The following is a 14,240-nucleotide window of genomic DNA, read 5'->3' on the forward strand; positions in this document are numbered from 1 at the left end:
GCCGAGGCGGGGAATTGAACCCTGGTCCAGGCCAGACCTCTGCATCAGGGTCAGCCGCTCTAACCATTGAGCCACACTTCTCCATCTTCAGCAATGAGCATCTGTGAGCCTTGGAGGGGCCCCAGGGGCAGAGACGTCTTCTTGCATTGTTTGTGACTTTTGACCCCTTTGAGCTAGAAACACGTTTCTTTTATTAAAATCTGTAGCACGAGCAGCGGGGGGGGGGGGGGGATCTTTATGTGGCAAATACAGAAAATCAAAAATGATGTGGAAAATTCTTCAGCAGCAAAACTGCAAAGTTCCAGTTAAGATAAAATAACTTCTAAAGGCACAAATACCAAGAGGGTCTCAGCGCCGAGAGGAGGCCACACATGAGTTAACATGTAAGACAAATCACAGATCACAGGCAGACAACAAGTACGTCATGCTATGACAGACATAACGCAGCGCCCAGAAGCCGGCTCGAGGCGCTGACACCCTGGAGGCTGAGGCGCTTCATCCGGACATGAGCCGAGGGGATCACATCAAAGGCCTCGTAAATCCGGGCATGTTTACTCAGCCCCGGCCCCTCCCCCCGCCCAGCCCCCCCCCCCCCCTCCCCTCCAAGTGGCTCCCTCAGGCCCGCACAAGCGACGGCTTTAAAAACCCGGGACGGTCCCGCCTCACACCGGGACGGAGCAGCCGAGAGGAGCCTTCGCCACACTCTGGACTGGAGCATCGCCCGCAGGAGCTAAGTGAGTGCGCTTCAAGGCGCTCTTAGGGCGGGGGTCTGTGCAAGGGGTCTGTGTGGGGGGTCTGTGCAGGGAGGGTCTGTGCAGGAGGTCTGTGCAGGGAGGGCCTGTGCAGGGGGGTCTGTGCATGGAGGGTGTGTGTGGGGGGTCTGTGCAGGGAGGGCCTGTGCAGAGGGGTCTGTGCAGAGGGGTCTGTGCAGGGAGGGTCTGTGCAGGGGGGTCTGTGCAGGGGGGTCTGTGCAGCGGGTCTGTGTAGGGTTTCTGTGCAGGGAGGGTCTGTGCAGGGAGGGTCTGTGCAGTGAGGTCTGTGCAGGGGGGTCTGTGCAGGGAGGTCAGTACAGGGGGGTCTGTGCAGGGGGTCTGTGCATGGAGGGTCTGTGCAGGGAGGTCTGTGGGGGGTCTGTGCAGGGAGGTCTGGTGCAGGAGGGTCTCTGCAGGGGGTCTGTGCAGGAGGGTCTGTGCAGGGAGGGTCTGTGCAGGGAGGGTCTGTGCAGAAGGGTCTGTGCAGGGAGGGTCTGTGCAGGGGGGTTTGTGCAGGGAGGGTATGTGCAGGGGGTCTGTGCAGGGAGGGTCTGTGCTGGGAGGGTCTGTGCAGGGAGGGTCTGTGCACGGGGGTCTGTGTAGGGGGTCTGTGCAGGGGGGTCTGTGCAGGAGGGTTTGTGCAGGGAGGGTCTGTGCAGGGGGTCTGTGCAGGGAGGGTCTGTGCAGGGGGTCTGTGGGGGGGTCTGTTCAGGGAGTGTCTGTGCAGGGAGCGTCTGTGCAGGGAGGGTCTGTGCAGGGGTCTGTGCAGGGAGTGTCTGTGCAGGTAGGGCCTGTGCAGGGGGTCTGTGCAGGGAGTGTCTGTGCAGGGGGGTCTGTGCAGGGGGTCTGTGCAGGGAGGGTCTGTGCAGGGAGGGTCTGTGCAGGAGGTCTGTGCAGGGGGTCTGTGCAGGGAGTGTCTGTGCAGGGAGGGTCTGTGCAGTAGGGTCTGTGCAGGGAGTGTCTGTGCAGGGAGGATCTGCGCAGGGAGGATCTGCGCAGGGAGTGTCTGTGCACGGAGGGTCTGTACAGGTGGTCTGTGCAGGGGAGTCTGTGCAGGGAATGTCTGTGCAGGGAGTGTCTGTGCAGGGAGGGTCTGTGCAGGGAGTGTCTGTGCAGGGAGTGTCTGTGCAGGGGGGTCTGTGCAGGGAGGGTCTGTGCAGGGAGGGTCTGTGCAGGGGGGTCTGTGCAGGGAGGGTCTGTGTGGGGGGTTTGTGCACGGGGTCTGAGCAGGGGGTCTTTGCAGGGAGTGTCTGTGCAGGGAGGGTCTGTGCAGGGGGGTCTGTGCATGGGGTCTGCACAGGGGGGGTCTGTGCAGGTAGTGTCTGTGCAGGGAGGGTCTGTGCAGGGAGCGCCTGTGCAGGGGGTCTGTGCAGGGTGTGCAGGGTGGGTCTGTGCAGGGGGGTCTGTGCAGGTAGGGTCTGTGCAGGGGGTCTGTGCAGGGAGTGTCTGTGCAGGGAGGTCTGTGCAGGGGGGGTCTGTGCAGGGAGTGTCTGTGCAGGGAGGGTCTGTGCAGGGGGTCTGTGCAGGGGGGACTGTGCAGGGGGTCTTTGCAGGGAGTGTCTGTGCAGGGAGGGTCTGTGCAGGGGGTCTGTGCAGGGGGGTCTGTGCAGGGGGTCTGTGCAGGGAGTGTCTGTGCAGGGGGTCTGTGCAGGGAGGGTCTGTGCAGAGAGAAAGCCTGTGCCAAGGGGTGGGGCAGTACCGTGGGGCGGGGGAGGTGTGTGAGGGGGTAAGTGCTATGGAGGGATCGAGCAGGCCGGGCTCCAGGAGTTTTTATTCGGGTGGGCCCCTGAGGGCCTGCTTCGGGGCCCTCCTGTATCTCTCCTCAGTCTTACAAGGCCCACTCTTCCCATGTGATCGCCCAGAAAGAGTTTTTAGGTCTCGCGCCTAGCGTGGCAGTGCGCAACACTATTCGTGCAGCACGAGATCTCTTGAAAGGGCTTCAGAAAGCTACTCATACGCTCGTGTGTGTGGGTTTGCTTTCCCCATCTGTAATTGGCTTTCGCATTTTTTTTTTAAACGGCACGCGATTGGGCAAAGGCGGGCGCATGTCCTAACTTTGCTCCGCCCATTCATACCGGTGGCGTGCTGGCGGGAATGTGCGTGCCTTTTCCCCCACTCCTCTGTGGTGCGCAAGCATCACAGAGAGCAGAGGGAGGTTCAAGTTCCACGAAGTGCGCGTGTCCTCTCACCCCCATGTCCTGTATGTCTAATAAGGAGTACTCCTTTGTCTGTATTGTATGTTATTCTTCCCCCTCATGCGGCGCTGCTTTTCCGAGCAGCAGCAACTGTCCCCCACCCGCCTCCACCCTATAGGTCCGGCCTGTTACACACAGAAGCATTGCCCTGGTCACCCTGCGTGTTCTCTAACCTGTCGGCGCACTCGCTGCTCCGCTGCCTGTCCCTCGCTCAGGTCTGCTTTCTCACACTCTCTAGTGCACCTGTTGTGCCTTCTTTCTGGCTCCCACCGCAGCCCTCCGTGCCCACGCCTCATTGTTCATCCTCTTCAGGAATTCCCTTCAAATGAAAGCCTTCCCTACCATCCCTTTCCGTACATTCGAATGCCTACCTCTAGAACTTCAAATACACCATGGCTCACCCTTTAGATTCCATGCCATCTGCCACCCTCCCGATAACTGCTCTGCCTTTGTGGAGGAACTCACTGACTTCAGCAGTGACCAATTTTCCCAAAATGACAGACAGATCTTCCTGGGTGATTTTAATCTCCATTGAGGCTCTCTGGAAGACTCGGCTGCCAACAAGCTTGCCACTTTTCTCTCAGCCAATGATCTATTCCAACATTGCTCAGAAATTACTCATTCCAAGGGCTCAATTCTGGATCTTGTCATATTCAAAGCAGACCTGCTGACTACTGCTCCTCCTATCCATGTAGACTGGTCTGACCACTTCCTTGTTCCCTTCCGTTTTCACATTTCGCACGTTATAACGCTCTGTCACCCTAAAATATCTACTATCTGGTTCCGCAACACTAAAAACATTGATCTTGTTACTTTTTGTGACTCTGCTATGCGGTCACTTTCTAGACTTGACCCCAACATGGATGTCAACGTTCTCACCTCTCAGTCCTAGAAGTCGAAATTGACAATGTCGCTCCACTCCAAAGCAAAAGGAAAAGACCCACTTCCTCAGCACTGTGGTTCAATATCGCCTCTATGATGAAAGGAAAAACCTTAGAACCCTGGAGAAACATTGGAGAAAATATCCTTCCACCTCCAATCTCTCTCATTTACGTTCAGCAAGATCCAAATACCACAACCACATCTTCCATGAAAAAGCATCACATTTCAGATGCCTCCTCGACTCAGCCAAAAACAGACCCAAAAAACGTTTTGACCTCATCAAAAACCCAAACTGTTCTCCCCAATTACTAAGCCCGAGGACTCCACAAATTAAGCAGACGATTTTGCTTTTTTATTTGATGAAAAGGTCAAAGCACTGGTGAACCAGGTCGCCCACCCCACCCCCTTTGAGGAGCGGATATCCTTAGCCACTTGGCAACACTTTGACGTCATCTCGGAAGATGAACTCCTCAAATGCATCCTGGAAACCAAACCATCCAACCATTCTTCTGACCCCATCCCTAGCGTCTTCGCCTTCGATTTCTACACCCATACTCTCTCTTACTGGACTAGGCTATTTAATCTCTTCCTCAGTCAAGCCTCCCTGCCAGTCGCCCTTAAATCAGGTCAGGATACCCCTCTTATAAATAAAACCTCCGCTGATGCGAACGACCTCAACAACTTCCGCCCTATCACCAACCTCCCTTTTCTTTTGAAAATCACGGAAAAGTGTGTTGCGAAACAACTGGCACTACATATTATGGACAATAATCTCCTCAACGTTTTCCAATCTGGCTTCATCCAAAATTGCAGCACTGAAACAGCCCTGCTGCAAGTGATTGATGATGCGCTACATATACTCGACTCTGGGGAATAGTGTCTCTGATTCTTCTTGACCTCTCTGCAGCCTATGACACTGTTAATCACAACACTCTCCTTAACACTCTTCAACCGAGAATGGGCGTGGAAGGCACATTGCTTAAATGGTTTGCCTCATTCCTCTCTGACAGATCCCAAATGATCAAGATAGCGAGCAGTCTTTCGTCTCCATTGGTGGTTGGTCAAGGCATCCCTCAAGGTTCTATCGTCGCACTCACGTTGTTTAATCTCTACCTGGAACCATTGGGGAACCTACTAAGTAAATCTGGGATCCATTACCATCTTTATGCGGATGACACCCAAATCTACCTCAAGGTGTCTTCCGCACATGATCTTTCACTACTCAACTCTACTCCATTTACAACTAGATGTTAGTTCACCAACTCATTCTCAATCCCACCAAACTGATTTCCTCCTCCTTTCTACCTCTCGCTCACCTCCTCCTGTTCAATCTTGGATGGATCAGCTGAACTTACTAAACAGCAAACTCATCATTGTCGACAGCGCTAAATCCCTAGGTGTCATTCTTGACAAAAGTCTAATCTCCCACATCAACTCTTTTGCCAAGAATGCACAATACCAGTTGCGCCTTCTGTGGGGGATCCGTCAGTTTCTCCAGGAGAAAGACTTAAAAACCCTGGTGCAATCGCTGGTTTTCTCAAGACTGGATTATTGCAATTTTCTCCTGACGGGCCTACCCTAATCCCACCTCTCCCCTCTCAAATCCATCCTCAATACAGCAGCTCGCTTCATTTCAGGGTCTAAACGAAGCGACCACGTCACTCCTATCCTGTCTTCTCGTCGATGGCTTCCGATTCAGGCAAGATCCATTTACAAAACTTCCTGCATCGCGCATAAAGCCCTGCACACGTCCTCCCCTCGTTACCTGGCAAACAAATTGAAATTGTCTGGAGGATCTCGACCCATTCGCAATGCAGAGAAACTTCTGCTTGAGCCCCCCCTTTTGAAAAGGGAATGATCGATGGTGCAATCCTTCTCAGGCTATGCGGTGAGAATCTGGAACTCACTTCCCGCATCGCTCCGTGCCACCACCTCTACCCGGACCTTCAAATCCGACCTCAAATCTCTTCTCATCCACAGACACTTTGAGAACTAATACTTTCATTCTCAGGCCCCTCTTGGAAGTTTGCTCCTCATTGTAAAATGTTGTATTTTTTCCTGTATATTCCTCTCTCCTGCGTGCTTTATCGGAATTTGTGTCTACTTAACCTTAATTTTTAGTCTCCTGTTTTTCTTTGTAATGTTTTCCTGTGTTCCACAGTTCTTTTGTAATGTCACTGGCTCTATTGTACAGTGCTCTGACACTTTCGGGTAATGTCCGTGCTTTATAAAAATGCACAAATAAATAAATTAATAAATAAATGGTTGCAGGCTGGCGCAGCTCGGCTGTCGTCGTGTGCAGCCTCAGCCCCGCTTCCAGTGGCGGCCCGGCCCTCTGTGGATGGGGTGGCCTTCCGTACTGCTTTCACACTCCAGTGCCGGTGTTTGTGGCTTTGAAGGGGACCCCTTCCCGCCAGTCGCCTGGAGGACGGCTCTCAGCAGGGCTCAGCCCTTGGCTTGCCCCTGGGCCTCAACGCAGGACAAGGCGCGCTGTATTCAGCATCGCCTTGCGGCAGGTACGTCGGGTGCGTCTGCACATGTTTGTGTTGTCCGGGGCTGCTTTACAGACCGGAGTCTGTAGCACTGTCTGGCCCTCTGCTATAATCGAAGCCCGGGAGGCACTGGCAGTGCTGGGCGCCGGTGTGAAGCGTGCAGCGAGCTACGAGCGCACAATGACTCATAGTGCCGGGTCCATTGTCTCCAAATGCTTACCTCGATTAATGCCACCCACCTTCTCTTTGGTACCCATTTTGCCGACATCAGAAAGATGACAGTAAAGCTTTTGGGGTCCAGACCCTGTTGGTGGGACCCGTCCTGCTAGAGACGTGAAACATGGGAAGGGCATTGGCACATCAGCCAATTACAGGAAGCATTATAGTAGCAGCATGACGATTGAAGGATGCAGGCCTGTCTTTAATGATACGGCAGCCAGGCGTGCTGAATTGGTATCACCTTTATCAACAGTTTTTTATCTGTGCAGTGCCAGAGATGAAGGGCGGTGGCTGGGTTGTGGCTGGGCGGTGGCTGGGCTGGACTGTGGTTTGGCTCTGGCTGGGCGGTGGCTGGGATGGACTGTGGCTTGGCTGGGTGGTGGCTGGGCTGGACTGTGGTTTGGCTGTGGATGGGCAGTGGCTGGGCGGTGGCTGGGCGGTCGCTGAGCAGAGGCTGGGCTGGACTGTGGCTTGGCTTTGGCTGGGCAGTGGCTGGGCGGTGGCTTGGCGGTCGCTGGGCAGGGGCTGGGCTGGACTGTGGTTGGACTGTGGCTGGGCAGTGGCTGGGCTGTGGCTGGGTGGTGGCTGGCCAGGGGCTGGGCTATGGCTGGGCTGTGGCTGGGCAGTGGCTGGGCTGTGGCTGGGCTGGACTGTGGCTGGGCAGTGGATGGTGCAGTGCCAGAGATGCAGGGTAGTGGCTGGGTTCTGGCTGGGCGGTCCCTGGGCGGTGGCTGGGCTGGACTGTGGCTTGTCTGTGGCTGGGCAGTGGCTGGGCGGTGGCTGGGTGGTGGCTGGGCGGTGGCTGGGCTGGACTGTGGATTGGCTGTGGCTGGGCAGTGGCTGGGCTGTGGCTGGGCGGTGGCTGGGCGGTCGCTGGGCAGGGGCTGGGCTGGACTGTGGTTGGACTGTGGCTGGGCAGTGGCTGGGCTGTGGCTGGGTGGTGGCTGGGCAGGGGCTGGGCTATGGCTGGGCAGTGGCTGGGCTGTGGCTGGGCTGGGACTGTGTCTGGGCGGTGGCTGGGCAGTAGCTGGACTGTGGCTGGGCAGTGGCTGGGCTGTGGCTGGGCTGGACTGTGGCTGGGCTGTGGCTGGGCAGTGGCTGGGCTGTGGCTGGGTGGGGGCTGGGCTATGGCTGGGCGGGGGCTGGGCTATGGCTGGGCGGGGGTTTGGCTGTGGCTGGGCTGGGCCTGTTAGCGTTGGCTGGGCAGTGGCTGGGCAGTGGCTGGACTGTGGCTGGGCAGTGGCTGGGCAGTGGCTGGACTGTGGCTGGGCAGGGGCTGGGCAGTGGCTGGGCTGGGCTGTGGCTGGGCAGTGGCTGGGCTGTGGCTGGGCGGTGGCTGGGCGGTCGCTGGGCGGGGGCTGGGCTGGACTGTGGCTGGACTGTGGCTGGGCAGTGGCTGGGTTGTGGCTGGGTGGTGGCTGGGCGGGGCTGGGCTATGGCTGGGTGGTGGCTGGGCAGTGGCTGGGCTGAGGTTGGGCTGGACTGTGGCTGGGCTGTGGCTGGGCAGTGGATGGTGCAGTGCCAGAGATGCAGGGTGGTGGCTGGGTTCTGGCTGGGCTGTAGCTGGGCTGAACTGTGGCTTGGCTGTGGCTGGGCAGTGGCTGGGCGGGGGCTGGGTGGTGGCTGGGCGGGGGCTGGGCTATGGCTGGGTGGTGGCTGGTCAGTGGCTGGACTGTGGCTGGGCTGTGGCGGGGCAGTGGATGGGCTGTGAATGGGTGGTGGCTGGGCGGTGGCTGGGCGGGGGCTGGGCTATGGCTGGGCGGTGGCTGGGCTTTGGCTGGGCTGGGACTGTGTCTGGGCGGTGGCTGGGCGGTGGCTGGGCAGTGGCTGGACTGCGGCTGGGCAGTGGCTGGGCTGTGGCTGGGCAGTGGCTGGTTGTGGCTGGGCGGTGGCTGGGCTGGACTGTGGCTGGGCTGTGGTTGGGAAGTGGCTGGGCTGTGGCTGGTCTGTGGCTGGGCGGTGGCTGGGCTGTGGCTGGGCAGTGGCTGGGCTGTGTCTGGGCTTGGACTGTGTCTGGGCGGTGGCTGGGCAGTGGCTAGGCTGTGGCTGGGCTATGGCTGGGCGGTGGCTGGACGGTGGCTGGGCGGGGGCTGGGCTTTGGCTAGGCGATGGCTGGGCGGTGGCTGGGCTGGGACTGTGCCTGGGCGGTGGCCGGGCGGTGGCTGGGCAGTGGCTGGGCTGTGGCTGGGCTGTAGCTGGGAGGTGGCTGGGCAGTGGCTGGGCTGTGGCTGGGCAGTGGCTGGGCGGTGGCTGGGTGGGTGCTGGGCTGTGGCTGGGCAGTGGCTGGGCTGTGGCTGGGCTGGGACTGTGTCTGGGTGGTGACTGGGCTGTGGCTGGGCTGTGGCTGGTCTGGGGCTGGGCGGTGGCTGGGCTGTGGTCGGGCGGTGGCTGGGCTGTGGCTGGGTTGTGGCTGGGCGGTGGCTGGGCTTTGGCCGGGCGGTGGCTAGGCTGTGACTGGGCTGTGGCTGGGCAGTGGCTGGGCTGTGGCTGTGGCTGGGCAGTGGCTGGGCTGTGGCTAGGCTGTTGCCGGTTGGTGGCTGGGCTGTGGCTGGGTGGAGGCTGGGTTGTGGCTGGGCAGTGGCTGGGCAGTGGCTGGGCTGTGGCTGTGGTGGTGGCTAGGCGGTGGCTGGGCTGTGGCTGGGCTGTGGCTGAGCTGTGGCAGTGGCTGGGCAGTGGCTGGGCTGTGGCTGTGGTGGTGGCTAGGCGGTGGCTGGGCTGTGGCTGGGCTGTGGCTGAGCTGTGGCTGGGTGGTGGCTGGGCTGTGGCTGTGGCTGGGCTGTGGCAATCTTCTGTGGGTATTGATGCAGCACATGTTAGCGTTTGTAGAGCGAGGCTGTGTGCGGGGCATCTGACCCCAACACACTACGGATTGTGTCGTTTTAAGATGTATGTATGGTGCTGTATTAATGTAAGTGCTGGCATGACATGGAATGTTGAAGGATGTTGTTTTATGTTGGAAATAGGATTGGCGCAGCCTGAAGCACTCATTGCAGGCCAAGATTACACACCTTGGGAATGTCTGTCTCACGACCGCTGCAGCAGGTTCTTGTGCCGGTCAGGATTGATGTGCTGGCTTCCCACCAGAGTGCCCGGCTGCTCGGTGGCTCGGTGTGGCGGTGCGCAGCAGAGAGAGCTGTGTCCAGCACAAAGAACTCCGCAAAGTGTTGCATGTAAGAAGTGGGTACGCGGGCAGAGTGCCAGCACTGGAAGTTCAGGCTAATGCCAGGCTTTGGTTCAATCAATCAATCAATCATATCATTTGTAAAGCGCACTACTCACCCGTGAGGGTCTCAAGGCGCTGGGGTGCTGCTACTGCTCGAAGATCCAGGGCTTGAGGAGTCTTCTGAAGGTCAGCAGGTCTTGGGTCTGCCGTAGGTGGGTGGGGAGGGTGTTCCAGGTCTTGGCGGTGAGGTGGGAGAACGATCTGCCGCCGGAGGTTGCTCTTCGGAAGCAGGGGCCCCACTATCAGACGAGTGTGCCTGTGGTGTTTTATAAAGGATGGACTGTGTTTCGACTCCATCAGCCACCCGCCACCTAGGTTTTCGGAGACAGCACTTATGAATCTGAATTGTCAGTTCAAAAAATAACTTTCAGGGAAGGGAGTATACTGTCTTCTTTCCTAAGGTCCATTAGAATTATTCTAGGGGTCGAGGACTTCTCAGAAGACCCTCTTTCCTCGCCCGAGCTGGAGGAGAAACAGAGTTTTTTTAAGATCCCAGGGTTTGATGGTTGAGTTTATCGTGGACGTGTGCCGGCCAAGGGCAGGCCAGGCGTGGCAGACTTGCCTGCAAGCAGGAGAATGATGTACTTTGGCATCCCAGACTGGTACTATATGAAACTTTCTTGAAGACTGACATTAAGTTGAGAATTGATCGCAGCATCTCCACTGGCGATGTGTTTTGAACAGAAATGTATGACAGGAATTGTTGTGAAGGTCTGAGGTTAAAAGCAGCTCATTGAATTGAGGCAGCAAGTTGGGCCTTTTTATGTCAGATATCTTATGTTTTTGTTTATTTTTTAAACTACTGCTCTGCTGATTTCTGTAATTGTTTAGTCCTGTAAATAACCAACTTCATTATTAGTCAAAGCAGTGTATTCAGTGCATTTTAAAGACTGAGGGGCAGATTTACAATAAGTGGCGCATCCCTGCATATCAGCAGGGATGCGCCAGTTCTTGTGCGTCACGGCTGCGCCACCATGGATGCACCGCATTTACAATGTGACGCACCATGGGGCAAAAATGGACAGATGCGTGACGCTTCTGTCGGCGTAAGGGTGACGCAGCTCCAGCAATGCTCCGGGGTGCCCTATGCCTATCATGCTGCGTCAATCCTTACGCCTGCTTCAAACAGGCGCAGGGCTTTGACACAGCGGGGTCGTAAAAGTGACTGAGTGAAATCTTGTAGATTTCACTCAGGCACTATTAGGAGGCGTTCCTGCGCCAGAACGCCCCCCCCCCCCCCCACCCCTGCGCCGGAACGCCCACATGTGGAGCAGGGCTTTACAATGTGACGCATCTCCCTAGATTCGCCATGTTGTAAATACCCTGCAGCATGGCTCCGGCTTTGCACCGCCGCTGCATCACAAAAGTGATGCAACTGTGGCACAAAAGAGGCTCAAGGGGCTTGTAAATCTGCCCCTGAGTGCGTTACGCTGTCATTGAATCTGTTGATTTGAAGGCTGTGCGACTGGGCAGCGGCGGAGTTACGCTCTCCACCTGGTTGATCCCAGGGGCCAGCTCTGACACTGGACTTTCAGTTTTCCTATTTTCCAGTCTGTCCTGAACTTCCTTATGCTCTGCTTTCCTATATCTGTTTCCTGAACCTCTTCCCTTCTTGACACAATGCTGTGTCCGCAGTCGAGATCCAGATCTGTGCCAGGGTTCATCGTGAGTTTCATCAAAGACTGTTGCCATTTACCGGTCAAAATTCACTTTGGGCCCGATTCACAGAACTAACTTGGGACAAAATCCTAAACTTACTACCATTTCGGTCTTCACAGAAGGCACTTACTCATTTTAGTATTCAAAGAAGTTAGCACTCCTAACTTTACTACTCCTAAACTGAGAAAAATCCCATTTTTAAGATTTTCCGTATTCACAGAAGGCATTTAGGAGTCCTAACTTCTGTGAATACCGACATGAGTAAGTGCGAAATGAGTAAGTGCCTTCTGCGAATACCAAAATGGTAGTAAGTTTAGGATTTTGTCTTCAGTTAGTTCTGTGAATCGGGTCCTTTGTGTTTTTTCTTTTTCGTAAGTACAACGCTGAGATTACCTGGAATTGAGATTATCGGCAGTGGCGCCGAGGATGATCCCCTAACCATGTTCTGTGGGTTGCTTCCCTGGTACTCGGGTACAGGGGTCATAGGGTCACCTGAAGAAGCCATCACCCCCTCTCCGCCTTTTTACCCAATCAAGCCCAAAGACCCCGTCCGGTGGTATGTACTGCGGCTGCTCCCAGTGAGCGCAAGGCCATGCAGCGAGGTTGTCAACATTGCATTCTCTTTCTTTCTCTTGTCTTGTACCAGAGGTAGCCACCCCGCTTTGCTCCCTAGGCGACCGCCTTGCTCTCCCATATGGATGGTGCGCCCCTGCTCCTGCCTGGCTTCCCCCTCCAAATAAAAAATAAAGCATCCCTGACCTGGGCGTGACTTTTACGTGGATAGTATATGTTGTTATGTCGGGTCTGTACTGTGCTGCCTTTGTCTAAAGCAATTTTCTCATAAATGTATCTTTAACCACCTCTTCGAACATGCTCGTATTTGCGGGCATGTTGCTAAATTCACCACTTTAGTTCAAAGGGATTAAGATTAAATGAAGCCCTCCCTCCCGCCCCGTATACAGGGAGAAATGTAGATATTACCATTTTAAATATATTTTCCTCATTTCTAAGCCTAATCTGCACTCCGAACATATTAGCCTTGCGAAGCCCTTAACAGCATTGACCGTGACTGCTCGTGACGCGGGTCCCCCGTTTCAATGTCCGCGTATTGAGCCAGTGGTGTCGGAGCAGGAGTCCAGTGTGTTGGCAGGAGGTGGATAAACTGCCCAGCTGCCTTACCCCTTGTGTAATAATGCTTCTACCACAGCTCACAGGGTACACACACCATGCATTGGAGACAGAACCATCGAATACAGACGATGGGCCCGATTCACAGAACTAACTTGAGACAAAATCCTAAACTTACTGCCATTTTGGCATTTATAGAAGGCATTTAGGAGTCCTAAAGTTAAGAGTCCTAACTTCTGTGAAGACCGAAATGAGTGAGTGCCTTCTATGAAGACCGAAATGAGTGAGTGCCTTCTGTGGATACCGAAATGAGTGAGTGCCTTCTGTGAAGACCGAAATGAGTGAGTGCCTTCTATGAAGACCGAAATGAATGAGTGCCTTCTGTGAAGACCGAAATGAGTGAGTGCCTTCTGTGAAGACCGAAATGAGTGAGTGCCTTCTATGAAGACCGAAATGAATGAGTGCCTTCTGTGAAGACCGAAATGAGTGAGTGCCTTCTGTGAAGACCGAAATGAGTGAGTGCCTTCTGTGAAGACCGAAATGAGTGAGTGCCTTCTGTGAAGACCGAAATGAGTGAGTGCCTTCTCTGAAGACCAAAATGAGTGAGTGCCTTCTGAGAAGACCGAAATGAGTGAGTGCCTTCTCTGAAGACCGAAATGAGTGAGTGCCTTCTCTGAAGACTGAAATGAGTGAGTGCCTTCTGTGAAGACCGAAATGAGTGAGTGCCTTCTGTGAAAACCGAAATGGTAGTAAGTTTAGGACTTTGACTTAAATTAGTTCTGTGACTCGGGCCCGATGAGTGCAGGGCTCTGATTTGACTTTTTTTTAAAGTTACAGCGGCCCGATATTAAAATAAAAAGATAAAAAAGGGGAACCTGTCAGCGGTTAGGGTCAGCAGTCAGCACGGTGCAGCAGCTCCAATACCCGGCTCCCCTGACACCGCTCTTGCCGCTCTGTCTCTGGGGCTATGACGACAGCAACAGAAGGGAAGATCTATTTTGCCAGTTTACTTCTGGTAGTTCCCACTCCTGGTAGTCTATACTCCTGCCTCTCTCTCCCGTAGCCACTTCCGATTAAGGAACTAAAGATGTAAAATGTATTGGGGTCGATTCACAGAAGTAACTTAAGACAAACTACTAAACTTACTACTTTTGCTATTCACAGAAGGCATTTAGTAATAGTAGTAAAGTTAGGATGTTGTCTTAAGTTTGACTTAAGACAAACGTAAGTCAAACTTAAGACAAAATCCTTACTTTACTCCTACTAAATGCTTTCTGTGAATAGCAAAAGCAGTTAGTTTAGGATTTTGTCTTAAGATAGTTCTGTGAATCGGGCCCATCAACTCTGTGATGTCACACTGCAACCCCAGTCGTTCTGTACTTGGATGAAAGAGGGCAGGGGTAGGTTGAAACAGAGTAGGCGAACCATCGCACCTGCCTCCCGTCTGGGTGAGGCGCAAGAGGTTAGTTTGAGGCATTGAGGAGGGGATTGGTCCCTGATAACCAGGTTAGCTCTTCCTGCAGTGACTCTCACCCTCCCTCGCTCCCACCAGCGCCTTTCGGGCAACACTGATTCGTAATACCAATTACGATTGCTCGGTGCCCCCTGGCACCCTTGTGCCTTCCACCCTACCCCACCCCAGGATAGTGTTATATGGACTGTTGGCACGGACTTGCTCCGCCACAAAGGT

At 55.0% G+C, this 14,240-nt stretch overlaps 1 protein-coding gene across 1 annotated transcript in view; it reads left to right on the top strand.

The window, feature by feature from the left end:
• Positions 1–602: 602 nt before the first annotated feature.
• LOC147706657 (von Willebrand factor A domain-containing protein 7-like) overlaps positions 603–14,240 on the top strand; it is a 239,692-nt gene continuing 226,054 nt past the window's right edge. Inside the window, exon 1 of the mRNA XM_086933162.1 lies at positions 603–734. The gene's annotated coding sequence lies outside the window, so the exon portion shown is untranslated. The remainder of the gene's footprint in view (positions 735–14,240) is intronic.

Source organism: Lissotriton vulgaris, chromosome 7 (genome assembly GCF_964263255.1).
Source record: "Lissotriton vulgaris chromosome 7, aLisVul1.2, whole genome shotgun sequence".
In the NCBI taxonomy this organism is placed as follows: domain Eukaryota; kingdom Metazoa; phylum Chordata; class Amphibia; order Caudata; family Salamandridae; genus Lissotriton; species Lissotriton vulgaris.